The 26464-nt window shown below is 49.8% G+C and overlaps 1 long non-coding RNA gene across 3 annotated transcripts in view; it reads right to left on the bottom strand.

Moving 5' to 3' along the window:
- LOC102155002 overlaps window positions 1-26464 on the bottom strand; it is a 61345-nt gene that overhangs the window by 18663 nt on the left and 16218 nt on the right. For 2 of the 3 annotated variants that reach the window (XR_005364572.1, XR_005364573.1), the window contains exon 2: window positions 7426-7509. The exons of the other annotated variant lie outside the window; for it this stretch is intronic. This is a non-coding gene — a long non-coding RNA (uncharacterized LOC102155002). The remainder of the gene's footprint in view (window positions 1-7425; window positions 7510-26464) is intronic. 3 annotated transcript variants of the gene reach the window in all.

Here is a 26464-nt window from a genome sequence, read left to right on the forward strand (position 1 = left end):
CCGGTGCTGCTTTGGGGCCACTGTCCAGCTTGCTCAAGAATATATTCATATATAAAGCCAAGAAACCCTAAACTGCCCCCAACCTCCACCTTCTTTCTTTTTTTTTAAGATTTTTTTTTTTTTTTTTTAATTCATGAGAGATACAGAGAGAGAAGCAGAGACACAGGCAGAGGGAGAAGCAGGCTCCACACAGGGAGCCCGACGTGGGACTCGATCCCGGGACTCCAGGATCACGCCCTGGGCCAAAGACAGGCGCCAAATCACTGAGCCACCCAGGGATCCCCCAGCCTCCACCTTCATACAGAAAGTAAAAATGCTTCTTACTCAAGACCAAGATGTTCAGATAGGAAGTAAGATCAAAACTGCCAGAGTGTGGGCAGGTCACCCTGGTGACCCGGCCTCATTCACACCAGTGTGCCCAGCCTCGGGCTACACCAGGCATTGGCTGATACTGGCTTCTTCCCTCCTCACAGGGAGAAGCAGGGAGCAGAACGGGCTCTAAGGCCTGTAACGGCAGGATTCACACTTCCTAGGTGCAGGGTTTCCTGACATCCCACCCTGCATAGCTCTGATGGTGCAAGGATGATGAAGAGAAGCCATGTGTGGGGACACATTTGTGGTCAGTGGCAGCTCTGCCTCACTTGAGATAAAAATATATAAACAGTAGACTTTGTTATAAAAGGACATTGTATCCAGGGCCTTCCTGAAATGTGTAATGTGTGTCTGGGATGGTGGGTGCGGAGGAAAGAGGGTGGCAGGCAGCTCTGATACATCTCGGCTTGGCCACTGTGGCCTTATCGGAGACACACTCCTTCTAGAACCGTACTGTTCAATAATGTAGCCACTCATCACAGGTGACAATATAAATTTCTATTGTAATTAATTAAAATAAAATACAATTTAAAACTCAGTGCCTCAGTCATCCTACCTCATTTCACATGTTCAAGAGCCACCTCAGCTACTGGTTGTCACATTGAACAGGATATATTTTAGAACATTTCCAACATTGCAGGAAGTTCTAACAGACAGTACTATTCTAGAATGAAAGGGGAGCCCCTCTGCCTTGACAGGGTGAAGCCCTAGAGTGCTTTATTACAATTATCCACAGAAGACCAAGGACTATGGGTCACTGATTCCCAACAGAGAAGCCCTTCCACATCCTTCTGGAAAGGGTGGGTAAGGGCAAAGTTCCCTTCTCCTGAGCAAGCAGAGCTGAGGTAAGCACCCCTCACTGGTGTCCTCTGCTCCTGCCAAGATTAAAGCCTTGGCCCGGTTCTGTGACACTTGCCAATCCAGGCAGAGAGAAGCAGAAGTCCAGATAGAAGCCCAAGTCCTGGCTCCTCAGAGGGCCCGGGCCTCGGGAGGCCAGGTACAGAAAAAGCCTTCCAATTTGTTTGCCAGGAGACAGGGTATGCTTAGCATCATCAAGGCTTATCCAGTGTCCCCTTCTCTAGGGATGCCCCATGGTGGCCCCAGCACCGCCTCCTTGGGCTTGTCCAGAGCAATGGGAAGGAGTCGGTGGAAAGGAGAAGCAGAGACAGAGGGGCCGTGGGTGTGAGTGGGTCGGGAATGTAAGGGCTTATATAGAAAAAAAAAAAACAGTATTTCAAGGAAACTGATGGATCAGGCTGAGGAAGGGGATTCTGAGAAGTGAGTGATGTTGGGTGTTTAGGTCTATGTCTTGGAACCAACCAGAGAGAGCAAGACTGATCGAGGCACCCCGCCCCCCAGCCCTGCACACACCACACATGATGGCAGGACGTGACTGACACACTTTCACTCCTAATCTGATTGATCTACTTCAGAGTTTCCCCATTTCAGGCAAGGGCCACCCATCACTGTTCTCCCCAAACCACAGCTCAGCCTGGCCCTCAAAGTCAACCAGAACCAAGCCTACAAATCTGCAGTTGCAGCAAGTGACCGACTGGAGGCTGGGGACAGGAGCCGGGCGAGCAGACAATGCATAGTGTGGGGACAATGGAGATCGAAGAGCAGAGGGTAACCTCTGAGCCTGGATTCTGTTCCTGGCTCTGCCACATGGACTCTTGGGCAAGATCTGCTTTTCCTTGATCGATCTATCTATCTATCTATCTATCTATCTATCTATCTATCTATGAGAGAGAGAGAGACGTGCAGAGACACAGGCAGAGGGAGAAGCAGGCTCTATGCAGGGAGCCCGACGCAGGACTCCATCCTGGTTCTCCAGGATCACGCCCTGGGCGGAAGGCGGCGCTAAACCGCTGAGCCATCCAGGCTGCCCTCCTTGAACCTTTTATTTTTTATTTTTAAAGATTTTATTTATCTATTCATGAGAGACAGAGAGAGAGAGGCAGAGACACAGGTAGAGGAGAAGCAGGCTCCATGCAGGGAGCCCAACGTGGGACTGGATCCTAGGACCCCGGGATCATGCCCTGGACCAAAGGCAAGCACTCAACTGCTGAGCCACCCAGGCATCCCTCTCCTTGAACCTTTTAACAAAATAATAAAACTGACTGGGGCACCTGGATGCTCAGTCGGTTATAAGCGTCTGCCTTTGGCTCAAGTCATGATCCCAGGGTCCTGGTGTTATGCTCCCTGCTCCTCGGGAAGCCTGCTTCTCCCTCTGGCCCCTGCTCTCTCCTCTCTCTCTCTCTCTCTCACTATCACTCAAATAAATAAATCTTCAAAAAATAAAAAATAAAACTGCTAAAGTAAACTGCTATAAACAACATAAGTAAGCTTAACTAATTATCCTAAGGCAACATCTTGCAAGCATCCGCATCAAGAAAGGAGACATTGCTGGCCACTCCACAACCCCTCCCCATGCCACACGCTGACTTCTGAAATCAACACTTCCTTGTCTTTCTTTCTTGTCCAAATGTACACCCGTGGACACTGGACTTGAGTCTTCCCTGTCGTTTGTCCTCTAAGTCTGTCTTAATCTACGGCCTCCCCCATCATCTCCTTTTTTCCCCCTTATAATTTGTGAGTTGACGCACCCAGGCCATATGACAGCTGTCTTCTCTACTGTCTGAAAGTCATGGACCAAGTTTCCTTTTCTCTCAGGGCCTCAGTGACTCCTTCCTTACCAGCACTGCCCTGGCCAACCTACCCACACTCCTAGGATGATAAAAAGAGACAGCCTGGAAGCACATCAGGAAATGCTTATGAGGTTTTGTTAAGCAAAGAATGCAGGACGCAAAAAAAAAAAAAAAAAAAAAAAAAAAAAAATGCAGGACGCAAACAGATTGAATGCTTTCGGGCCCCCACCAAGAAAATGTGCATAGGAAAAAGGGCTGGCAGGTAGCACATCATCTGCAATAGTTGTCCTGGATGGTAGATTTCTGTGTCCCTCCTTTCTTCTTTCTTATATTTTTCCATGATCAGCACATAACAATGTGACAGGGCACAAGACATTTTTAAACATTTTAAAGAAAAGGATGTTCTTAAAGTGGGGCACGAGATCAAAGGTGTCACCAGGGCTGTCCTCTCTCCCTTCACAGGACCACTTGGCTTTGCTCTCTGTTCCCAGAGCTACCGCCAATCCAGCCAAGATCCATAAACCTCAAGCTCATCCTGTGCCTGCTTCTCTGATGCCTCCTGGCCGCCCTTCCTGTCCCCCTCTGGTCTTCTCTCTGTGCCTCTAGCAGAAGAACTCATCTGAAATATGCCGGGTCACTTCCCGAGTCCTCTGGGCCGCCCTCCTGTAAAGATCACTCCTTCCTGTCGGCGGCAGGGTGAGCGCTCACCACATTCAGTAAGCATCGGGGTGGCTGGCAGGGCTTGTCGTCCACACACCCAGTCCCCGAAGCTCCTGTCCCCCTAGGTCTGGGGTTGGGCCCAAGAACTTGTAGTGCTCAGGTGATGCTGGTGCCATTGGTTCTGAAACTACACTTTAGAATACCGACCTGTCCCTCTCCTCTGTCCTCCTGAACAAGCCCTGTCCAGCTTTCAAGAGCTAGTTCAGGTTCCCCTTTCCATGAGGCATTCTCTTCCAACAGCCAATACTGGCTTTCCTCTGTTCTTTTTTTTTTTTTTCTTCTTTTTTTTTTTTTTCCTCTGTTCTTGAAGCTAATGTCCTTAGCACTGAACATGGTTCCTGGTGGCCTGGAAAAGTGGCCTTGAGGATGGGCAATGTGGCACTCAACCATTCACTGCCTTCATATCAGCTCTTACGGGCACAGCCTGGAGGAGCACTTCTCCAGCAGCCCTACACTATCCAGGAGATGCTCTGACTGTCCTGGGTAAATTGAATCTTTTCTTCCACACATAGACTTCTAATTATTCACTCATTCATTCACTGTGAGTCAAAACCAAATCAAACCAAACCAAACCAAAAAAACCTTAGTGAGCACCTACTGCATGTCCAGACGCATAACATGAGAATCTTTTCTTCGTGGAAACCAAGAATTACAATAGCATTGTTACCACAGAAGCCTGCAGAAAGGGCTCCTTCCAAAGGCAGCCAAACGGCCCACCCCTGCAGCCCTGGAGACGGCTACCCACGCACAGCCGTGGCCCGAGCGGCAGGTGTTGGTGCCCACCAGCAAGCACGCACGGTGGTGGTCACACCCACGTGTAGCCATGGTGGAGGTTTGGTCGCCAGTTGCAGGCTTCGTCTTTCCTCGGCGAAGCCACCCAGTACTCGGAAACAAGATTTATGGACAGATATTGTCAGGAGAACAGATGCCTAAGTAAGCAGGCCGAACAAATGGAAACAATGGTGGTGAGACAGGCAAGCAGAAGGGACTCCATTTTCGAAAGGCCCCATTTACTCTCTCTCTCTCTTTTTTTTTTTTTTTAAAGAGATTTTAATTATTTATCTGAGAGAGAGAGAGCATGAGCAGGAGGCGGGACAGAGGGAGAGGGACAGGCAGGCTCTCTGGTGAGCACAGAGATGCTATACCCCATCCCAGGACCCTGAGATCATGACCTGAGCTGAAATCAAGAGTTGGACCCTTACCTAACTGAGCCACCCAGGTGCCCGTCATACTCTCTATTTCACCTAGCATCTGGGTAAACCGAAGAAGCTACTTTCCCACTCCAAGGGGGAAGCAAGGGAGTGATTCATTTCCGAGTCTCATCCCAGCCCCCTAAACACTGGATAACATCTAAGAAGAACCAGATCCCAAACACGTTCCAGGACATTAAGTTCAAACAAACTGCCCCACGCTGGCATCAAAACCTCCACTTGCTGTGATTTATAGAGATTCCTGAAGGAACACATACCCTGGACCCCTTTCCTGTATGAACCCCTAACTCCAGCGACGAGATGTAGTCTCCTTTCCTTCTGAGTCTTTCAGACACTCCATCTGCTATGCCCTATCACTTACGCTATTCAGTAAACTCTGCTTTCATTACCTCCTGGCTTGCATTTGATTTCTATCCTGCACAAAGCCAAGGACCCTCTTGAGGGTCTTCCCATGGGGCCCACTCTGGGGGTCAATTGTGATTGTGCAGGCCTGGAACCACTGGAGGGAAACAAGAAGGTACCACCTCCTAATAAAAAGGTAGCAAATGTCTAAAAGATCCTTGTCCCATTTCTGCAAACATCTGGGGCTCTGGACATTTCAGCCTTCTGCTCCAGAAGACATTCTGAGCAGGCTGGAGACACCACAGATTCTCTAAGGCAGATGTTGGGCTTCTCTGTGACCTGGGACAACTTTTACTCTTCATGCCCTTATTTCATTATCTAATGATATCTTTTAAAAAATAGTGAAGCTCAAAACAAGATGATAGAGATCCCCATTGGAAGAATAAAAGGAGAGGTTTAAAAACAAGCAACGGGGGCGCCAGGGTGGCTCAGTTGGTTAAGTGTCCAACTTTTTTTTTTAAGACTCTATTTATTTGACGAGGTGGGGGGTGGGGGGGAGCACAAGCAGGGGGAACAGCAGAGGGAGAGGGAGAAATAGGCTCCCTGCTGAGCAGCGAGCCCTATGATCCCAAGGCCCTGGGGATCATGACCTGAGCTGAAGGCAGACACTCAACCGACTGAGTCACCCAGGTGCCCCAAGCATCCGAATCTTGATCAAGACTCAGGTCTTGATCTTAACATCATGAGTTCGGGCCCCACATTGGGCTCCATGCCCAGCGCGGAACCTACTTAAAAACAAACAAACAAACAAACAAACAAACAGGCAACAATAATGCCATCTGTAAACATAAAAGAAAGTAACCACAAGGAGACCAGGTAGGGAAAAATCCATCAGTGCCTCAGTGGCGGAAATGCTATAAGCATTCAGGCCCCTGGAGCAGAGATCCTCAGGTGTAGGGATGCAGCAGAATCTCTGCGAAGCTTCTGAAAGACAAAGGTGCAGGGCCCCTACTGAATCAGAGTCCCTCAAGGAACATGCAATTCCCATTCCCCACCCCACCCCCTCCACAGCAAGTCAGAGAGGCTCAGGGTATTCTGGGGGCTTCTAGTCTTGAGACACCAGCCCAGAGGTGAGTAGGAAATTAGTGGAGGGAGGGACAGTGGTCATGGGGAAAACACCAAGGGAACCTAGAGACCAGCTGGAAAGGAGGAATAATATCAACACTGAGGTAGGTGCCTTTTGTCTCCTGCTCACCCACCCCTAACACTCAGAGATCTGATTCTGGAGAAGAGATAACATCCTCCCTGTTCGGGCCAGGCTGGCCAGTCCTCCAGGGACCTGCTGCTTTAGCCAATGCACATCTGAGTCCCGGGCCGTGCCCTCCTCCGACCACCACGGATCCTGGCACACTTCCCTGTACTCTTAATGCCTTGGCCCCAACAGCCTCACACTGACCAACTATGACTCTTTAATTTCAGGATTCAGATTGCAGTCCTCCTCCTCCAAGAAGCCTTCCCAGAGGCATTTTTTTTTAATTTTTATTTATTTATGATAGTCACAGAAAGAGAGAGAGAGAGAGAGAGAGGCAGAGACATAGGCAGAGGGAGAAGCAGGCTCCAGGCACCAGGAGCCTGACGTGGGACTCGATCCCGGGTCTCCAGGATCGCGCCCTGGGCCAAAGGCAGGCGCCAAACCACTGAGCCACCCAGGGATCCCCCCCAGAGGCATTTTTTGACACACACCCCCACACCTCCTTGGCCTGTTAGAGTCTTGTTGCACCATCAACGTGGCAGCACAGGTCACATATCACAATGACCAGTGTACAGTGGGTGGCCCAGACACACGGTGGTCACCCGCAGGGCAAGGATTTGTTTTGGTCTCATTCAGCTCTTTGAGCCCCACACCCAGGTCAGGACCCAGCATAAAACAAGCCAGTAACACAGATATTTATGACGATCAGGACAAGGTGGGGGGGGGGGGGGGGCGGAAACAGCTCCACTAGGCAAATTTTTCAAAACTCTGGAGAAATCACAGCAAATATTTTTTCGGCACTTCCTATGTGCCACAGAGAAGGCTGAGATTAGGCAGACAGGGAGGCCACAGTGGCAGAGCTGGGCAAGCAAGTACCCACCCAGGCAGCCTGGCTCCAGAGTCCTTGGCCTCCACCAGTGGGCTATGGTTGATGTAGTCCATGCAAAGGGAGAAAGATTAACACCTGGAAAAAAAAAAAAAAAAAACTAGCTCCCTCTGAAGCCCTCGCTCCCTGCGGTTCAGGGGTCCCAGTGGATACAAGCTTCACTCTTTGGACAAAGCTCGGATCCAGGTTGCTGTCCATGGGAGCAGGAGCAATTTGTCCCTGCTGCGGGCCCCTCACAGTCAGGGACCAGGGACACTGCTGCAACCATGTAGGGGAGCCCAAGAATCAGCAGTCCCATCCTGTCCATGTCTCCTGGCCCAATGGCTTGGGAGCAGCAGTGGGGTGGCCTGCAACTGCCCCATCTGGCCTGTCTGGTCCCAGGAACAAGAAGAGGATGTCCCACCAGCCCAGGGGCTTTACTCAAGAGATGCTGTGAAGAAAAGCAGTATCTCTGAGTGACATCATGGTGGCTGGGAAACAAAATGTAGTCTGGGTCAACTGGGGCGACTGAGAATGAGCCATATGATAGTACATGGTGGGGTGTATCTCTAGAACCTTCATTTGATTTTCACAATGACCCAGTGAGACAGCTACTATTCCCCCTGTCTTACCAACAGAAAACTCAGACCTTGTTCTGCTGGAAGGAGAGAAAGCAAGAAGACAACCGTCAAAAACAGGAGTGTGTGTGGCCAAAGCTGAGCAGAGACGGAAGAGTCTTTGAGTAAAGCATTCAGGATATTTGCTCCTGGTTCTCTGTCTTTCTTAAAGTCCAGAGAAAGTGAAATGGGAATTAAGTTCGAGTCCAGAAGAACCTTACAGACTATAAGGAGGCATGTGAGAGTTCACTTCTCAGGAGAGAAACCCAGAAGTTCCAGCTCCATCATATACCCATCCTATAGGCAGGAGACTGGACAACTTGACCTTTACCACCATGAGTGTATCACCCAACACACTCAGAAGTCTCCTCAGGCAAGTCGTTGAGGGTCCCCGTCTGGAGGGAGGCTTTGGGACAACGCAAATCTGAGGTTAAATGCATCTTCTGCTGCATGGGTAGAGAGTTCAGATATTAAAATGAAGTTTAGGGCAGCCTGGGTGGCTCAGCAGTTTAGCACCGCCTTCAGCCCAGGGCCTGATCCCAGAGACCCAGGATCGAGCCCCACATCGGGCTCCCTGAATGGAGCCTGCTTCTCCCTCTGCCTGTGTCTCTGCCTCTCTCTCTGTGTCTCTCATGAATAAATAAAATAAATAAAATCTTTAAAAAATAAAATGAAGTTTAGAGTTTGCTGATTTAATTGATGAGGTTTAAGTGACTGCCTTTAAGTTAGCACGAGTGCAGAACTGCTAAAAGCCTACTGGGTCGCCTGTCGGATGATGGGAATGACGGAGTTTGGCAAAGCCCAGGCAACCGAGGTGACCACAGGAGCGGCGGCAGGCAGCCGGCCCAGGCCCCCAGGCTGGGCACTGCTGCTTGGCCGCAGCCTCCGGAAGCCCCAGCCCACGTGGGCCCCCTTCGCCCCCTCACCAATGAACTTCTTTGAGGGAGGACTGCAGGACTCCAGCAGATCTATTATTGTCCCAGGCTGCTCAGACCAACACTTGTGCTTGGCCTGGAACAGAAGGATCCCCTGCTAGACCCTGATCAGCCAGGGACGCAGAACACCCTGGGCCAGAGGAGGGGGCGCCTGTGGCGGGGCTGGTACAGAAGCAAGATGCTCAGTCTAAAGAGAGGTTTCTGATTCTCAAGTGTCGTCTCAAACCAGGCAACTCACTGGTTTGAATCAAACACAGGGTTTACTAGTCACCATAGAACAGCTTGTGACAGTAACTTAGCAGAATTTACCCAAATATGGGGTTTCCTTAAGGTTAAAGAAGTCACATTATGGAAAAGGTTTAAAGCCCTCTGGAGAAACCAAGGCCCAGAAAGGTCAAAATCCTGCCCACCCACAAGGTCCTGACAAAGGGTCAGTGCTGATGCCAGTGTTCCCACCCAGCCCCCAGCCCCCCGCCCCCGGTGGCCAGCAGCTGCCTCTGAGAACACCGAGGGCCCAGGAGGGCTGAGTGGCTACAAACCACTGCACACCCGCCTCTATCTGACACGGCCCCACGATGCACGCGTTGCCACCACAAAGGGGACGGCGGGGATGCAGGCCAGGCACCAAGCCTTGGAGTCCCAGCCTGGAGGAGTGACAGTGGCTCCCTGCCCCAGGCTCTCCAAGCCACGAAAGGCCTCCTGTCAATCCCTGCGCTGCCCCCACCTCTCCCTTTGATGCTAAATTGGGGAGGGAGGATAGCAAAGAAAAATCCCCACTAGGCATCGATTTGCCCCGAGCAAAGGCAACACAAAGGCTGCACCTGTTTCCATGGAGACAGGACTGACAAAGCGAAGGAACAAAACAGAGCGAGAAACACAAACCCGTCACCACCTTCCGGGCCAGCGTGATCGATGTTGGCGGGCTGGAGCCCTGACAGGAAGGATTAACGGTAATCAGAAGATCTAGAAGCCATACCCTGAGCCCCCTCAGCTGGTAGAGAGGGAGGCGAGAAGCCCCCCCTCCCCCAGGCCTACCAACTAGCCTGGCTCCACTCTTGAGAAAGCTCCTGAACAAAAAAATCCTGGACAGAAATCCAAAGTGAGCAATTATTCACTCTACAAAAGGATTCTCTGCTTGACAAAGGGATTCCTTGAAACAGCAAAACCCCATGGCAGATTGGAGCGTCTTTTTTGTTTCATTATTTACTTCACTGAGGCTGAGGACGAGGACAAGGGAGTAGTTTCCAGTTGGAAGCTTGTAAGAAAATATGACAAAATAAATTCCCAAGGGGAAGGGATGGAGGGGCGAGGACAAGACTCTATAAAACAGCTGCTGGGAGAGGCCCACGGAAATTGAGGCAGGGCAGCTTTAAGACAGAAAGGTGAGTTGGTTGAGCATCTGGGGCCCCGGCCACCACAGAAGGGCACAGGAACCCCCGAGGGAGAGGCCGACAGGTCTGGCAAGGTGGACTCTGGTAAACAGGGCACTCCTGATGCTAGTAGCTGAGGGAAGATGTGGGGAGCATGGGGGGGCAGGCCTCATTCCCCCAGGACAACAAGAAGGCCAGAGGCTTGAATGCTCTCAGGTGAGGGCCAGAGGAAGATGCCAAGAGTAGGCTCAGCAGGTGGCAGGGGCTCGAGGCAGTACTAAGAGCCTCGGGGCTTGCTCTGGTCATTTGTCAGGGGGCATGTAGTAAGTAAGCACTCCTTCACACATGTTGCTGTCCTGGGAAGGAGACAATGCCACACGCCAGCATGGCTCTGCCCTCGGACAGCCTCTACCAGGACTTCATTCCACTCAGCTTTTCCCTGACCAGAATTCCTACAGAGAACAAAAAACAAGCATCACCACAACAATAATATTTACTGAGCATGCTGCGTGGGCCAGACACTATATAGTCATTGTTTCCTTTACCCTCTCAACCAGCCTGTGAGGGAGACACTAGCCTCATCCCTGCTCTCTGATGGGGAGACAGGCACAGAGAGGCAAGTAACTGGCCCAAGGTCATGTGACTAGTGAATGACAAAGCCAGGTCTGCCCAACTTCAAAGCCTGTGAACACTAGGCTAAGTGCTGGCCCCATCAGCCCATTTAGCAGACCTGCTGGGGCAGGGGATGGGCTTCAAAAACCAGCTCTTGGGATCCCTGGGTGGCCCAGCGGTTTAGCGCCTGCCTTTGGCCCAGGGCGCAATCCTGGAGACCCAGGATCGAGTCCCAGGTCGGGCTCCCGGTGCATGGAGCCTGCTTCTCCCTCTGCCTGTGTCTCTGCCTCTCTCTCTCTCTGTGTGACTATCATAAATAAATAAAAATTAAAAACAAAACAAACAAACAAACAAAAAAAACGAAAACCAGCTCTTCTGACCCACCCAAGGCTTTTTTTTTTTTTTTTTTTTTTTTTTGTCTTGTGATGTCTCCCCGGGGAAGGCCAGTGGCTTTCTTGGTGGGGTACATGGATTGTTCTGTGGCTGTGGACTTACTGTCCTTTTCTGGGCCTCTGTTTACCTATAACAAGGAGACATCATTAGAGTGTGAGCTTCTGCCACCTCAGTGGGAAAAGAGGAGCTGGGAAGAGACATTCGACATGCATCCAAGGTGTCACCGGAGGAAGACTCAATCCCAGCTCCAGCAAAAGATTCCCAAAGGCCCCTAAGCTCTGGAGTAAGTAATAAAATGCTCACAGAGCAAACTCCCACCCCCTGCAGCATCTCCAGGGGGCACATGGTTCAGTGTCCTTCCCACCAGCACTCATCTGGGGAATGCAGGGACTTCCAGGGGGGTGCTCAGACACAGCTGGCTTTCAGGGAATCAATTTGCCAAACCTCCACTTCCACAGGGAGTCCTTTCTCAAAGTGCCATGCTCGCAACCATCTGGGTCTGTAGTTCTCCTTACACAATGGCCCCTCCTAACCATTTCCCCAAAGAGAGCCCCCACTTTGCCCCCAGCCGTCCTAACTGGACCCTGGTACTCTCCCTGAGGTGTGAAAGCTCACCAAAGGGGCCACTGGAGAATGCAGCATTCCTGCAGGAGGCCCCAGAAGATGGACATGGAAAGAAGGGGGCTGGCCTTATTTTGCCAAGGCCTTATCAGTCTTAGCTACCCATCTGTTTGTTTTAGGGTTAGAATCAGGAAGCAAGGAAGCTGACACAGGGACACCTGTTTAACACATTTATTCAAATCTCAAAACAGAATCTGACTTTTTCTGACACAAAATATGATTTGCCTGACGGCTCCAACAACAAGGTCCAGCTTTGCCGATTAGGAATCACAACAGACATTTTCCTAATGGCATGGGCCAAGTTTGCTGGTTCAAAGCTTTGACAAAAAATATATATATACAGATACACACACACACACACACACACACACACACACATATATATATATTTTAAAAGATTTTTATTTATTTATTCATGAGAGACACACACAGAGAGAGAGGCAGAGACACAGGCAGAGGGAGAAGCAGGCTCCATGAAAGGAGCCCGACCCGGGACTAAATCCTGGGACTCCAGGATCATGCCCTGGGCCAAAGGCAGGCGCTAAACCGCTAAGCCACCCAGGGATCCCTATATATATATATTTTAAAGATTTTATTTATTTATTTGACAGAGAGAGAACATAAGCAGGGGGAGCGGCAGGCAGAGGGAGAGGGAGAAGCAGGCTCTCTGCTGAGCAGGGAGCCTGATGTGGCACTTGATCCTGGGACTCTGGGATCGACCAGAGCCTTGAAAGGCAAACACTCAACCAACTGAGCTACCCAGGCGCCCCAACAAAAATATATCTGAAGTGAGTATATGACATACAGTAAGCCTGAAAATACACTCTACTAAAAAGTATGATAAAAGCTTTTATTTTATTTTTAAAGATTTAATTTACAGAGTGAGCACAAGTAGGGGGAGGGACAGAGGGCTGAGTGTGGAGTCCCACATGGGGCTCAATCCCACAACCCCCAAGATCACCATCTCAGCCAAAACCAAGAGTTGGACACTCAACTGACTGCCACCCAGGTGCCCCAAAGTTGTGATAAAAGTTTTTAGGAGCATCTGGGTGACTCAGTCGGTTAAGCATCTGCCTCCGGCTCAGGTAATGATCCCAAGATCCTGGGATCCAGCCCCACATGGGGCTCCCTGCTCAGCGGGGAGTCTGCTTTTCCCTCTCCCTCTGCCTGCTGCTCCCCCTGCTTGTGCTCTCTCTGTCAAATAAATAAATAAAATCTTTTTTTTTAAGTTTCTTTTATGTGAATTTAAAAGTGTGTAAGAAGATACAGTTTTTCAAAATTCTTTTGACAGATGTAAGAGCAAAAAAAGTTTAAAGACTGTCACTTTACTTCCCTGGAACCAGGCTCAGAGGCTCTTGCTTCCATGCCACCAACAGGAGAAGTCAGCTGGAGTGTATACAGCCAGCACCAGACCTGGGTGTAACTTTGTATCTGCTACTTCTTAGCTGTGTGGATCTGATTAAGGCACCCAGACTCCCTGAGCCTGTTTCCTCATAAGTGAATGGAAATAACAGCATATAAGGCATATTAAAAAATCCTGATGATGGGGACGCCTGGATGGCTCAGTGGTTGAGCATCTGCCTTTGGCTCAGAGCGTGATCCTGGAGTCCGGGGATGGAGTCCCACATCAGGCTCCCTGCTTGGAGCCTGCTTCTCTCTCTGCCTGTGTCTCTGTCTCTGTCTCTCTCTGTGTGTATGTGTGTCTCTAACAAATAAAATCTTAAAAAAAAATTCTGATGATGATGGAACTGAATGAATAATGGAAATGTATATCAGCATATACAGCCCCAAACAGTAGCCAACCAGCAAGCATTTCCTGTTTGGCTTGAACGGCTTTATGGTATTTGTCTCCAGATCCTACTAATAACTTATACTTATTGAGTGCTCACTACGTGCCAGGCTTCATGGGCCCCAGACCATTTTGTTTTCACAACGGTCCTGTAGATAAGGTGTCCTTTTTATTCCCCATTTACAAGCACAGAAAGCTTACACCTTGCCCAGCTCCATCAGCTAGCAATTAAAGGCCCAACAAGTGTGTTTGATTCCAGAGATGGTGCTCTAAACCCTCCCTATTCAAAGTGTGGCCTGCGACTGGAAGAATCTGTACTGACTGGGACCTTATTAGACATGCAGGACCCTCAGACCTATACGAAACCTACTGAATCAGAATCTGCAATTTAGAAAAATCTATAGGTGATTGAGTCATACACACATCCAAGTTGGAGAATCATTGCTGTAAACCACCAGTCCATTTCCCTTCCTAATTTATCATCCTGGTTTTATCTTGCTGAAGGTAATATTAGAATGTTTGCTTAACTCAGTCAGTTAAGTGTCGGAGTCTAGGTTTCAGCTCAGGTCGTTGATCTCAGGGTCCTGAGATTGAGCCCCATGTTGGGCTCTATTCTCAGCAGGGAGTCTCCCTCCCTCCACCCCTCCTGCTCGTGCTCTCTCTCTCTCAAAACTGATACATAAATTTTTAATAAAATAAAATAAAACACAAGCACAGGGGCACCTGTGTGGCTGAATCAGCTAAGCATCTGACTCTTGATCTCAGCCTAAGTCTCGCTCTCACAGTTGTGAGATCAAGCTCCATGTTGTACTCCATCCTAGGCATGGAGCCTACTTAAAAAATAAATAAAATAAAAATAAATAAAACATAAGCACAGATGACTGAAATTGACTATTTTATGAGCTACATCTATGCAAGGCTATTGACAGCTTCCAGCTCCACACTCTGGAAGGCCCAAGGAGGGAGTCATCAGAGAAGCATTGGTGGGACACAAGGAATGCTGTACTTGGAGTGTGAAGACCTGGATTCAAGGCCAGGCTCTACTCCACTTTGCCGTGGGACCTCAAGGCTCTCACTTAGCATCTGTGTGCCTCTGTGTCCTCTGCTATATAATGCAAGACACCCCCTCCCCCGCCCCACTACACGTCTCGCCCCATAGTGCTGGTGTAGGAGCAGCAATGCAGTGACATGCATAAAGGCCCCTGAAACTGCAAGGTGCCATATAATGCAAGGGAGTTTTCTTGAAAAGAAAAGCGATGAAAAAAAAAAAATCCGTGAAACATCCACCCGCACTCCTCTCATACCCTCAATGCAGCTATTCCATGACTTTATAAGGAAGATGCACACAGTAACCTGGATTTAGATTCCGTGGGAGCCTCAGGCTGATTTTCAAACCCTTATTCGAACTTAGAAGTCAGGTTTGGACATGGTTCAAAACCTGAAAGAAAGGGCTATTTCTCAATGTCTGGCCCATTTTCTTTGTGCTTCTCGCCTGGTTTCTTTACAGCCTCACAAATCCTGGGGAGCTCTGCTACAGGGTTGTGTGCGCTGGCTGGCTGCTATGCTCTTTGACTCCCCATGGCAACCAACCCCGCGCAGTGGCCTCCCCGCCATTCCCTGAGCAAATGACCTGCGGTCTGCAGTTTGGCTTGTTTCTGGCCACTGCCTCAGTTTCCCCCACTGTTATCTTAGATTTGCAGAACTGGAAAGAGCAGCATGAGTTCTGCCCTCGCTCATCAAATAGATAAAGCCAGGCTGGGGCTCTCCAACCTTTGAAAATTCCTTAAGGCTTCTCTATCATTCGTTTGCAACTCGTCTGTCACTCATCTTGCCCCTGTCCCTTCATTCTTGGGGACGCATGAATCTGAGGACTAAAAGCCGCTGTGCTTTTCCTCAAACTAAATGATCCTAAAACCACAGGGTCTGAAAGTATCATTGAAATTGAGCCAGAAAAAAAAATCCCCTGCCAGATTTTCCAAGGAGAATAAGATCCATCTAAACAATTATGAGCTTCAGTTACAGCAATGGCAAAAGAAGCCTCTGGGCAGGCACTTCCAGCCCACTATTTCTGTGGCCTTAAGTGCCTTGCTTCACCTCTGTGAGCCTCAGTTTTTTCAAGTATGAGACAGTGAGAGAGCTACCACCTTCAGGTTTAAACGGAGATTCTAGGCAAAGATAAAGACCTTCTTCATACAGGATTCTAGATAAGGGTGATGACCCTTATGCAGAGTAGAAGCTCAGTAAGCAGCAACTATGACCATCACGATCATCATCCTTTTGGATGTAGATCTTGAAGACACGGGTCCAAGTTGTTCTTTTTTTTTTTTTTTTTTAAGATCTTATTTATTTATTCATGAGAGATGCAGAGAGAGAGAGAGAGGCAGAGACATAGACAGGGGAAGAAGCAGGCTCCCTACGGAGGAGCTCGATGCAGGACTCGATCCCAGGACCCCGGGATCATGACCTGAGCCAAAGGCAGATATTCAAGCCACATAGGTGCCCCAACACGGGTCCAAAATAATTCTCCACTCCAGCTGCACATTATCACCTAGGGAATTTTTTCCTTTTTAAATAACAGTGCCCAAATCTTATCTACAGTGATTCTGATTCAGTGGTCTGGGGTAGGACCTAGGGATGCAGTACATTTTTTTTACAGCTGATTCTAATTGCACCTGATTGTGAACTGATCTAAATCAGTGGCCCCTGGACATTTAATATGCACATAAATCTCCTAGGGATCTTGCTAAACTCCAGCTCCTGACTCAACAGGTTTGGTTTGAGGCCTGAGGGTCTGCATTTCCAACTAGCTCCCAGGTGATGCCGATGCCACTAATCCATGGCCTCCAGAGGAATGGCATCCAAAACTCCAAAACTTAAGGCCTTGGGAAGATGGCTGGAAAGTTTCTAAGATTCTTCTCTGGACAGTCTCAAGGGCCAGCTCTGTCTAGCCAGGCTAGAATTCACTGCCTCCTGGAAGCAGTCAACTCTGTGACCTCACACTGGGGCACCAGGACCCAGAACCAAAGCCCGTCCCCAGATGACTCTCTCTTTGGCTTCCTGTTGGCTTTTTTAGGTTCTAGCAAGAGCCTGCAGACAAGTGTGGCCACAAAGACATACTTGCAAATTAATCATGATGCCACACCCTGCATTCTCACAGAGTTGCCTTCTCTAGACCAGCCAAGGGAAAAGCCAAAAAGAAAGGGCCCTAGTTACTTTCACTTGGATAAGCAAGGCTTAGGAGAAAAGGGCCTGACTTGGCAGGATGTCCCAGCCAGGAGCTGAAAACAATGTCAACTCTGGTCTGCCATACTTCTCTGATCGGCCAAACAGGAACACTTCCTGCCTAGAGCTGGCCAGGTAATCGCACAGTTGAAAAGACTCCGGTAAAATCTGAGCACGTAGGGGGGGAGCAAGTCCTTCTCTGGCTTTGAGGTAGGTGCATTCTGTTTCTCTAAACAATATCCACAAAATACTGACTGGGCACCCACTGTGTCACAGGGAATTTTACAGAAACAATCCCATGTTATCCTTGTATCAATTTTGCAAGTCAGGCATCACTGTCTTCGTTGGATGGATAAAGAAATAGGCTCTGTGGGTCAGCGACTATGGGACATACAGAGGACAGAGCCAGGATTGGAACCCAAGTCTGGCCAATCCTCCCTGCTTCCTTACGCTGCTGCCCCAAGCTCTCAAATCACTCAACGCCTCCATTTACCCCTTCACTGGGGCAAGAAGAAAGGGAAAAGGATATGAATCAAGAGAAGTGAAAGGGCTTTGGATAAATAAATAAATAAATAAATAAATAAATAAATAAATAAATAAGGCTTTGGGTCTTAAGCACAAAGGATAATGTTTATTATATCTGTTATTAATCATTATCACCATCAGACATGTAATTAAGAGGCACTGGGAGAAAAAGCTGGTGTCTACCCTGCCATTTGGAGTGGCTGAACAAGGCAGTGGCCCTAGACAGTGTCCAGCAACCCAGGCCACCGCAGTCCCCAGTCCCTCAGCGGAAGGGTAAACAACATCTGAGGACTCCGGAGTGAATACCCAGGAGGCCTGGAGGGAAGGCTCTGCTGTGGGACAAGGCAAGAGTCCAGAACAGCTCAAGGAAGAAGACCAGACTGGGTCACAGCAGCATGTTCCTGGCACCTGGGCTACCCTGCTAGGCCCAAGACTGGAAATGAGACTCCACCAATTCCCTGATGGGCTGTGAGACCCAACCTGAACCTGTGTCCCATCACCTTACCCCTGCATCAGCCGCAGAAGCTTCCTGAAGCAGCCAAAGGCCACTGGAACAAATGCCCCACTCTAAGGACTATGAAGCCAAGCACGGAAGAAGCCGTGCTAGGAACCTCTGTCTGCTCTGGACCTACACCATAGCCAGGCCCCTCCTCTCAGTGCCTTGGCAAGAAGAGGCCTTGGCAGAGGCCCCAGCTCTGGATTAATATTACACCAGTACAACCCAAACAAATGGCTCCTGACTGCATGTTCCACAAAGTTCTGAGGCTTAAAATGAAGACGAGTTGGGGAGGGGATGGTCAAAAACAGGGGAATGTGCAATGAGATGGTATGGCCATGAGATGAAATATTATACAGCCGTTGGAAATAATGCTTTAAAATTATGGCATTTCAGGACACCTGGGTGGCTCAGCGGTTGAGCATCTGCCTTTGATCCTGGGATCCCGGGATCAAGTCCCACATCGGGCTCCCCGCATGGAGCCTGCTTCTCCCTCTGCCTATGTCTCTGCCTTTCTGTGTCTCTCATGAATAAATAAATAAATTAATTTAAAAAAAAAAAGGAAATGAAGCATTTTCCAGTTTTTCTTTGGTGAACACGTAAACTGTGCAGGAATAAGATTACAATCCGTGTGAGAGTCAGGATGAAGCCCTGCCGGGGTGACATAAACCACAGGCAGCCCCCAGCAGTGAGATGGAACAGGCACAGCTGCCTCCAGAGGCCCCCGCAGGGCTGCTGTGTTGATCCCGGACAAGCAAGCCAGTGGGGGACCCTTCCCAAGGGCCTGAAATTCTCCAGGGAACAGAACAAAAAGTCCATCAGCCCTGAATGTGCTCTACAGGATTGTGTTGAAACACCACCTAGTCAGGTGCTCTGCTCCAGGCAGAAAAGCAGAAGACAGCTGCACTGCGGGGGCTCCCAGGTCCTTTGGAGACCCCCAGCAGACAAGGATTCCTGCCTGCACCATTCCCCACCCCAGCGCAAGGATATAAAAGAGACAAGCTTCACCATATGGGGCTCGGGAACCTCGTGGGAATGTCGGTGGGAGTGAGAATGGCAGGTCCCTAAAGCGTGTGCAAATGCGAAGAAGGAAGGGGGTTTAAAGCAGAAAAAGCTGCACCAGCTGTCTCTTAAAGAACACTAATTACAGGGGCTGCACCGCCTGAACCAGGCCTGGTTCTGCAAGCAGAGATTCTCCCAGGGGCCCAGCAGTCAACCCACCGCCTGTGCTTTGCTGCCTGGTGGCTGGCCCGGTGGGGGCAAACAGGGTACCTGTCTGGGGCCGTAGACCTGTTGCCTCTCCTCGCTGGGCAAGGCCAGCCGGGGTCCAGAAAGCAGGTTCTGCAGGTCCCACTTACTGGGAAGTTCACATCACAGGGTCAGGAGGCCTGTGCCGAGTGCCAGGGCCGGGTGACACTGGAATGTGGACAGGGCTGGAGAATTTCCTTCTCTGGAGATTTTAAAGACCTAAGCATCTGGAATAGCTCAGCACTAAAAAGAAAAAAAGAAAAAAAAAAAAAAAAAAAAAAAAAAAAAAACCTTCATCCCTTGAAGCTGGGGAAGGGGCAGAGTCCAGTGGAGAGATGGAGCATGGGTTCACCATCACCAATGGTGCCCCTCGGGAGGTTCTCCTGTGGCTGGCACTTGTGCTGAGACATGCGGGAGGCCTGAAAGAGGGCCACTCTCAGGAAGCCAAGGAGGCAGGGGCGCCTGGGGGGTCAGCCCTGATCTCTCACTGCTCTGCAGCTTCCTAGCCCCTGCACTCCCCTGAAGGAGGCATCAGTGGTACCCATCCCGGCCACTGTAAGCAGCCGTTCCCAGGTCAGTGAGAAATGTATGGGACAGCACTTCCTTTTTTTCCTTTAAGATTTTATTTATTTATTTTTGAGGGAGAGAGAGCGAGAGAATGACGGAGTAAGCATGTTAGCATGTTAGCAGCGGGGGGGGGGGGGGGGGGGGGGGGAGAGGCAGAGGGAAAGAGGGACAAGCAGACTCCCCGCTGAGCAGGGAGCCCAGCCCGATGCAGGGCTTTATCCTAGGACGCCAGGATCATGACCTGAGCTGAAGGCAGATGCCGACTGAGCCCCCCAGGTGCCCCTGGGACGGCACTTCTGAAAACTATCAAATTCTAAACAAATGGAAGTTGTCATTATGATTACTGGGGTGGCATTATAAAGGGGGGCATTTTACTCCTCTTTCACGTCAACATGCCAGCCAGAAGCAAACACAGACGAGCACATTAACGTGTTTTTTCTTTTTTCTTTTTTTTTCTTTTTTTTCCCAAATCATTCCCCCACGTGCTCTGAACTCAGACTGGATGGGTCCCCGTCTGCAGCGCGGGAGGCGGGCTCCCGAACTGAACCCGAACCCGAGGGGAGAGGAACGGCCAGGAGGGAGGAAACAAAACCAAGGGAGCCAGGGAAGAAGTAAGATGGTTAGGGCTGCGATTGCACCCTCCTGGGAATGCGCCCGCATCCCTGGGAAAGAGGCCCAGATGAAAGGAGGCGCAGCTGGGGGAAAACAGGCCGTGAGAACAGAAGGGCAATTGTTCGGGGCCAGGCCAGGCGCTGCTCCCAGAGCAGCCGGCCGGCACTGCCGCTTTGTGCGCTAATGTAATTAAGGGCCCGGTGGGGGCCAATGTTTGGAGTCCTTTAACTCCTCGCCATTCTCCCAGAACAGCTGAGCCAGGGCAGGGGGCTGTCACGGGGGCGGCCCTGGCTTTCTGGGCAACTCAGCTAAAAGGGGGCAGCAAGGGGTACAGGGGTACGGAGGGCCAGGACCGTGGGAGGCACAGCCCTCATTCTGGCCCAAGAGGCACTTCCTCCTCCTCCTCCTTCTCCTCCCCAGCACTGTCCCCAGGAGTTCCCCCAAGCCCTGCCACTGCCCTGACCCCAGTTAACACTCCCACTAATTGCTGGGGCCGCAGAGAGCCTGGGGAGCAAAAGAGCCAGAGTTAATTAAGGGGAGAAAAAAAAGTCTGCTCCTCCATTCTTCATTTCGACTCCTCCCCACCCTCTGGGTTGGGCATCTAGTTTCAGGGAAGCTCCCAATGCAGGGATCTCTGCGCCGCCCCAAACCACAGCACAGGGCAACTACAGAACAGGAGCAGCTAGGTCTAGCGGGGTTGGCTTCTAGGAGCCTGGCTCCCAAGCTCTCCAGCCCTTAAGACTTCCCAGAGGTAGGTCAAGGGGTCTGCTCCCCACGCACCCAAAGGAAAGCCTCACGTTCTCAGTCCAAATACTGGATGCTCTGAAACAGGAGCCATATGGGTTCTTGCTTCCTCCAGAAGGCAATGGGACATTCTGTAGGCTAAACAATCATGTAACAGGAGCATCTGACAAATGTCACCTAGTCTAATCTCACAACTACCCAATTGAAGTAGGTATTATTCTTATGCTCACTTGGAAGATGGGAAAGCTGAGGTTTGGGGAGATAAGTAACTCACCCAAGGTCAACAAGATAGCAAGTAGCAAAAGAATGATTCAGACCCCAGAATTCAGGACTCCAAAGCCCCTGCATTTGTCCCTTGTCTCATGCTGTAGGTCACCTAGATATTCTATTAGACAGGAAACAAGCCTTGTGGAGCTTACAGCCTCCTCTGAGGTTCTCAGCCAAGGGTCTTTGAGGGTTTGGTGAAGTCCATGGACTACTTCCCAGGCTCCCACACACACCACAAAATCAAACCCAGAATTTACGGCATTGCTGTGTGCATTCACTTTTCAAGATGGAAGGGACTGAGTTCTCTATAGATTATGGAAAGGGTCCGAACTCAAGAAGATGGTAAGAACTGTGGGCCAGTGAGGTGATGCCTTGCTAACTTGATGCCAGAACACAGATCTTTTGACTTGACCCCTCTATTTCTTGACTTCACCTCCCTGCTCTGAGGAAATGGTCAAGAGGGCAGCCTGAATTTCTCCAGAAAGGGAGGATGTAGAACTTGGCACTGAAGAGTCACCCTGCCCGCTCAGGAGAGGGTATCCTGGAGAGAACTGGGGGGGGGGGGGGGGGGGCAGGGAAAGAGTTAACAGCAGAGCCCTGTGGGATGACAGGGATTTCCTACAGTGTTTATTACTTCTTTCCATTACTCGAAAACAAGTTCCAACATTGTCCCAATTCTGATTCTGGATTTTGCTTGGATCCACACACAGGCAAATTCATGATCAGCAGCCCTAAACCTAGGGGAAAAAAGTTTTTGTTCCAAAGGAATTTGCTAGTTTTAAAGACCACTGTCTATCCAAGAACAAGGGCATGCTTTTACAAGGGCTATTGTCTTCACTGTCAGATGCTCCAAGACATTAAACAATGACAATGGTGCCATTTGATTAGCCAGCATCATCAAGTGTGCCTTCTGTGCAGTGGGCTCTGTGCCTTACCCCTGCTTATCTCATTTAGTCCCCACCCCCATCCTATGAGGTAGGGGCATTATCATCTCTGATTTACAGATGACAAAATTATGGCTCAGAGAGGTTAAACAGCCGTCTAAGAACAGCAAAGAAGTGACAGAGCTAGGGTTCAAATCTGGATCTAGGGATCCCTGGGTGGCGCAGTGGTTTGGCGCCTGCCTTTGGCCCAGGGCACGATCCTGGGGACCCGGGATCGAATCCCACGTCGGGCTCCCGGTGCATGGAGCCTGCTTCTCCCTCTGCCTATGTCTCTGCCTCTCTCTCTCTCTCTCTGTGACTATCATAAATAAAAAAAAAAAAAAAAAAAAAAAAAAAATCAAATCCGGATCTATCTGACCTTAAACATGGAGTTCTAGAAGGGCCATTAAAAGCAAGTTCACAGGGGCACCTGGGTGGCTCAGGGGTGAGTGTCTGCCTTTGGCTCCGGTTGTGATCCCAGGGTCCTGGGATCGAGTCCTACATCAGGCTCCCTATAGGGAGCCTGCTTCTCCCTCTGTCTATGTCTCTGCCTCTCTTTGCAAATCAATCAATCTTTTAAAGATTAAAAAAAAATTAAAAAGACATTTCTAGCAATTTGACATTTCAACAGCATCCAGGCATGTGGTGGTGAACTTACCTCTTTGAACAGGGAATGCATACAGACCGGTTCAGATACTGTTAGACGTGTGCAGACTCATGGGACCACATCCCCATCCCTGAATGAATGAAAACCACAACCCATCCTTCCCCTTAGCTAGTTGAAGAAGTCTTTTAAAGCACTCTGCAAAGACAGGGGCATGTGTGATACTCCAGCCATCCCCTTGATTGTCCCCTCAGCAAGCAGTCTTCCAGCACGGTGCTTCTCAAACCCCAATGTACACACGAATCCCCAGGGATCTTGGTAAAATGCAGACTGACTCAAGCATTCTGAGGGAGGGCCTGAGACTCCACTTCTAACCAGGCGACATAAGGGCTGCCGGTCTGAAGTTTGGACTTCAAGGCCTTGGCAAGGTTCTAACCACAGGAGCACACCAGGGCAGGTGAGGCTGGAGCTGGTAACTTCACCTTCCAAAGCCAGCTAGACTCCAGCAAAGGGTCTAAGAAGAGGCTCACCCCCCCTGGGCCTGGATGTGAAGAAGGCAAAAGGCCTTGGTGGGACTAGGCTTGGCTCAGAGGCAGTTCTCGCAATACATCTTTTTCCACTCCAGCCTGAGCCTGGAACATTCGGGGCCCTTTGCTCCTGAGTTGCAGAAATAGAAAGCCTTTTTCTATCACAAGGGCTTGACTGAAGGTGGAGAAGAGCAGCTCAGAAGCATGTGCAAACATTCAGAGGAATGCTACCTCCCAGCGTACCTGAGAGATGAGGTATTCTGGGGGAACTATGCTCACTTGCTCCACTCATGCCAGGCTGCCAGCCAGTGGATGTCCAGCAGTGAGGCCTGGGAGACTTATTATGCTCACGTGTTCGGACTGCATTTTGTACTCCTTATAAAAGAATAGTCAACTCTACTGGGAAAACTAAGAAATCTAATTAAGAGCTAGAAGCCTCAGAGGAAGGAGTGTAAAGTGCATCACCCCAGGAGGGCAAAAATGGCCCCTCAGTGGCCGCTCCGGCAGCCAGAAAGGACCACGAGCAGCTCCCCTCCAAATAGGAAGGGTCTCTGCTTCCCTCGGATAGCCCTCAGGTTAAGTGTCCTACTCCCTGGAAATTCTTACTATACAGATCTTCCTTCTTATTGTCAATCTCAGTCTCTCCTAATTCCAGTTAGGGCACAAGGACTGGAGGACTACGTGCTTATAAGTGGAGCAGTTCACAGAGGCAGCCCGGATCTTCCATTCATCCAAAAATTTACTCATTTATTCAAAAATATTACAGACCAGGGACACTTGCAAGGCTCAGGCAGTTAAGCGTATCTTGGTTTCAGCTGAGGTCATAATCTCAGGGTCAAGGGATCAAGCCCCACATCAGACTGCGGGCTCAGTAGGGAGTCCGCTTGAAGATTCTCTGCCCGTGCCCCTCCCCACCTCAAATAAATACATCTTTTTTAAAAACAAACATATGGACCAATCGCCACGGTAAGACCATCAGGAAGTGGGCATAGAGCATGGACTCAGCAAACTAGGGCCTTCCCTCACCTTCTCTAAGGAGCAGGAATACATGAAATGGGCCATTAACTAAGGCAAAGGGCATGGCCTGTTCCTGACACCACAGAGGAAGCGCACAGCTTTCCCATATGCAGGAGCTTAGGGAAAGGCAGCCCCAGAGTGGGACTGGGCATTTGAAGCCAAGGGTACCTGAGAGGAGCTCCTTCTGTCACAGATCGGAGAGAAGCCTGAGGGTACTGACACTCATAGCCAACACAGTCAGAAGGGCCTGATGTCCCAACCAGTAGTCCCTTCACAAGATGCAAGCCCGACTCCATGGGGCATCAGGCTGAAAACATCCTCTACATCTCAGATGACTACCATGAAACCACAAGCCTCTTTCTCCCTCTGCAGAAACCAAATCACAGGGGCAGCCCTGATGGCCCGGGGTATAATCCTGGGGACCTGGGATCGAGTCCCACGTCAGGCTCCTTGCATGGAGCCTGCTTCTCCCTCTGCCTGTGTGTCTGCCTCTCTCTCTCTCTGTGTTTCTCATGAATTAATAAATAAAATCTTAAAAAAAAAAAAAGAAACCAAATCACATTCTCCTTCCTCCAAACCCTGCTGTGTGCTATTTCCCTACGTGATGCTCCCACTTGGCTCCTTTCCACCGACCATCCGTCCTTCCTTCTCTCAGAATTCTGCTCAGCACAAATCTCCAGAAAGTCTGGTAGGGGCACAAGAGCCAGGTTTCTTCACTTTGGGCACCACTGACATTTAGGACCAGATCATTTTCCGATGAAGGTGTCTATTCTGTATGTTCGGAGATGCTTGGCAGCATCCCTGGCATCTACCCACAAATGCCACTAGTAATACTATCCCCGGTTGTGCCAACTGAAAATGTCTCTGGACACAACCAATGTCCTCTGGGGGACAAAATCATCCCCGTTTGTGAACACTGCACTGGAGAGATGGCCTGCAACCCTGGTGGTACACCTGGGGAGCTTATGAAACTCACCCATGCTTGAGCCCCACTCTCCACACCTTCTGGTTCTGTTCTCAGATTCCATAAGGAAATAAGAATTTCTGTCACTTTACGAGTCCTTAATATTCTTTTATTAATGTGTTGGTTGGTTCATCCATTAGACTGGATCTCTCCAGAAGCATGAGCTATATCTTCTTTTATTCTCTCTCCACAAAGCTCTGTGTGGTTCCTCCTATTTTATGCTAATCAGAAAAGTTTGGAAAGTTATTGAGCTCCCTCCACTCCAGCTTCAGGTGAAGAAGCCATTTCAAATAGCACCATTTCCCCCCAATTCAACAGCTTACGGCAAGAAGAATTTACAACCTTTCAAACTTCAAGAGGAGGAGTGGATAGAAAACATGAGGGTCCATGAGACTCTAGCCACCTGATTTTGCTCCCAGTGTCCAACCTGTGAATGAGAACCCTTTGTGCTCCCCCTTGGGTATGAGGAAATTTGGCTCAGCGGCCAGAACCACTCACCTCTATATACTCAACTCTGTGGAGTCCCACCTCTCTGGACCAGAATGGAAAGGTGTGATGCTGGAAGTCGTAGCAGGACCAGACACTCTGGTCTACCAGACTGGACACTGTGGTCCTCAGACTTACAGTGACTTGGAAATAATGTAAGCAGGCCCCCAACCAGCTGTTTTTGAAGCCTTAAAGGCTAGGATCTTTCCCCACACATCCCTTAAGGATCCCCAGAAGGACTGGGAGAGCTGACAGTGGGTTGGCCATCCTAAAGTGTTAAGGGACACAGTCAGATCTGTGTCCTGCCTCCCCACCTCCTCACACCCAGGCCTGGCCCCTGCTGGCCACCTCTTCAGACAAGGCCAGAGAGGAATGCCGCGTCAAAGGAAAGGATCTAGTTACAACGCCAACCTAACCTACACGGAACTGCATTCATCACTCACTCATTTGGTAACAAACATAAGGAGGAGACCTCATAAATGATGTAGGTGCTTAGCAGGCAGCCATGCATCCTA

The sequence above is a fragment of the Canis lupus genome, chromosome 9 (genome assembly GCF_011100685.1).
Source record: "Canis lupus familiaris isolate Mischka breed German Shepherd chromosome 9, alternate assembly UU_Cfam_GSD_1.0, whole genome shotgun sequence".
Lineage (NCBI taxonomy): Eukaryota > Metazoa > Chordata > Mammalia > Carnivora > Canidae > Canis > Canis lupus.